The sequence below is a fragment of the Spinacia oleracea genome, chromosome 3 (genome assembly GCF_020520425.1).
Source record: "Spinacia oleracea cultivar Varoflay chromosome 3, BTI_SOV_V1, whole genome shotgun sequence".
Taxonomy (NCBI): Eukaryota; Viridiplantae; Streptophyta; class Magnoliopsida; order Caryophyllales; family Amaranthaceae; genus Spinacia; species Spinacia oleracea.
The window spans coordinates 126976917-126979992 of NC_079489.1; the positions used below are offsets into that span (position 1 = coordinate 126976917).

At 31.4% G+C, this 3076-nt stretch overlaps 1 long non-coding RNA gene across 1 annotated transcript; it reads left to right on the forward strand.

The window, feature by feature from the left end:
• Positions 1 to 1107: 1107 nt before the first annotated feature.
• Positions 1108 to 2748, forward strand: LOC130470510 (uncharacterized). The gene is made up of 2 exons (XR_008930998.1): positions 1108 to 1362; positions 2421 to 2748. It is a non-coding gene; the product is annotated as an uncharacterized lncRNA (long non-coding RNA).
• Positions 2749 to 3076: the final 328 nt, after the last annotated feature.

The following is a 3076-nucleotide window of genomic DNA, read 5'->3' on the forward strand; positions in this document are numbered from 1 at the left end:
TTGTATATATTAGTAATTAATTAATTAAAATATCTATGTTGCACCTATTTAATTATCTACGCGACAATCGATTTTTTTTTATTCAAAAATAAAGTAGAACTTATTTTTCATTGGCCGAAACCATTAGTAATCCTACGTGGCGCTCTAATAATTCAGCAAATATGCTTATTGGATTAATGTTTGATTTTTAAATTGAATTTTATTTATTTTATTTTAGATTAGTGTTTAATTTTGGATGAATTTTATTTTAGATTTATTTTTTTAATTATTATAGTGTTTGATTTTAGATGGAATTGTATATATTAGTAATTAATTAATTAAAATATCTATGTGGCACCTAATTAATTATCTACGTGGCAATCGATTTTTTTAATTCAACAATAAATTAGAAATCTTATTTTTCATTGGCCGAAACCATTAGTAATCCTATGTGACGCTCTAATAATTCAGCAAATATGCCTCCTTTATATATATAATATATATTAGATTACTTATCAAAATAATGCTCAAAAAGTCAAAATCAATTATCAGAATACTTACATAGTTATTTTCATGGCCCATAAATAATATTTCTTCCATAATAAGACTCAAGGCCCACTTTCAACTACCAAATCCCTTTAACCCTTTTTACTTTTGGTGATTTTGTGTCGAGAGGGAGATAAGAAGCAGTATCACGTAATACCAAAACAGAGAAAATAGAGCCAGCAGCTCCGACAGTCCGACACCCTGGCCGCACGCGGTGCAGCAGGGACGGTGGACTCCGGCGACCGGTAAGAAGGTGGCACCGGGTCTGATTTTGTGCGGTGGGCGGAAGGAAAAGTCGGCCGAAGTAGGTGGTGGCAGCGGTGGAGCTGCGGTGGTTAAAGGAGGAGAGAGAAAATGGGTAGTCAAAATTAATGGGTTAAAAAGCTCCAAGCTTTAACAATGGTGGTTTTAATTTAATTATCCAAATTTGAATTGGATTTGTAAGCTTGGAGATGACAGAAATTTTAATGGTTATTTATAGAGTTTGAGGAGACACCATTAATGTATGAAGTGGTCTCAATTATAAGATTTCATTGACAAGTGTAGAAAATTAGGAAGAAGAGGGATGACTCATGTTGGCTATTATGAGTAGATTGGTTAGAGGAAGTATAAGTCACAAGTGGACACAAGTGAGATTAAAATAATATAAAATGAAAAATAAAAAAAGGAAAAGTAAATAACTAGTAACGGAGTCCGTTAGGGAAAAAGGGGGGAAAGAAAGGGGGCATAACAAATTGAAGAGAGAGAAACACCTCCTTCCTCAATATTTCTGAAGAACAAGATAGAAAAATGCCTCATCATCTCCTCACCATTTCTGCAGAAAATCAATTCTTCAAGGTAAGGTCTCATCCTTATTAATTTTTTGTTGTTTTTACAAATTTAGTTAGGTGTTAACATTTAGGGTAAACAAAAATTGGAATCATAATTGTTGAAATTGGGATGAGAATTGTGAACATTCGTAATTTATTGTTATTGATTATTGAAATTAGAATCATAATTTATGCTTAAGTATGACCATTTGCGCGTTTAAGCTTATTTGGTGTTGAAAATGGTGGCAAATGGGGGGTTTTTACTGAAATTTTGGCTTAGGTTTTTGTAGATTGGATATGTTACTTTCAATTTGTTTTAAATAAGAATTCAGAAAGATAATCCACCATATCATAGATAATTGTTATTATCTAGGCTTTGCTCTGTTAATGTTTGGTACTGAAACGTTATGCATTAGTACTAGCAAATGGTGTATTGGAATTGTATATATGCGAAAAAACATGGATTTGATTTGGTAAATTATTGCAACTCGGCTCTGTTCTGCTTTGCTTTTGTGTTGATACTGAAACGTTATGCATTAGTACTAGCAAATGGTGTATTTGGTATTGTATATATGCGAAAAAAACATGGATTTGATTTGGTAAATTATTGCAACTCAGCTTTGTTCTGCTTTGCTTTTGTATTGGTACTGAAACATTATGCATTAGTACTAGCAAATAGTGTATTGGTGTTGTATATATGCGAAAAAACATGGATTGATTTGGTAAATTATTGCAACTCAGCTCTGTTATGCTTTGTTTTGTATTGGCACTGAAACGTTATGCATTAGTACTAGAAAATGGTGTATTAGTATTGCATATATGCGAAAAAACATGGATTTGATTTTTGTAAATCATTGCAAGTCAGCTCTACTCTGCTCTGCTTTGCTTATGTATTAGTACTAAAACGTTATGCATTAGTATTATATAATGGTGTATTGGCATTCAATATATGCGAAAAAACATGGACTTGATTTTGTAAAATATTGCTAATGGTTGTTTACCTTGAGTTTATACATGTGATTATGTTTATACATATTGTTTGTTTGAATACGTTTCTTCTTTAACTTGTCATTTTTTTGGAACCAGGAAAAGAGAGACGGTTTCTTATACTCCCCGAATTGACATGATGACCTTTCTTGTTCATGGTTTATTATCTCGTCCTCCATCGGAGTGGACATTATGGTGTTTGTGACGTTTATTACCATGTTGTATGGCTGGATTATCCTTTTTGGTACCCTTATTTTATTCTCGCTTTTGGATTCTCCTTTTTTGGGAACTTTATATTGTATTTTTATTAAGTGTTATGACGTTTGATATTATTGTATTTTTTATCAAGTGTTATGACGTTTGATATTATTGTATTTTTATTAAGTGTTATGACGTTTGATATAATAAGCCTTGAATTTAACAGTAATCAATATTGTATTCTCTAAATTATTGGTTTCGGATTCTCCCTTTTATGGACAAATGATTCAAATAACTATAGGAGTAATCACATAATGTTGTCAATTCTCCCTCACATGTTGTCAAAACCTCTGAACGTGACTCTTTAACTCATTCAAGTTGGTATACTATATTGTGTTGATACTTATTATAAAGGAAATAATAAATTTACATGAATAAAAGGGGATCAATCAGTACATTTAAGAATCATAATAGTACCATATTTTGTTGTATTGGTACGTATTGTTAAGGGCTTATCACACAATTGGAAATAAATATTGGTAATATTAAATGTGTGA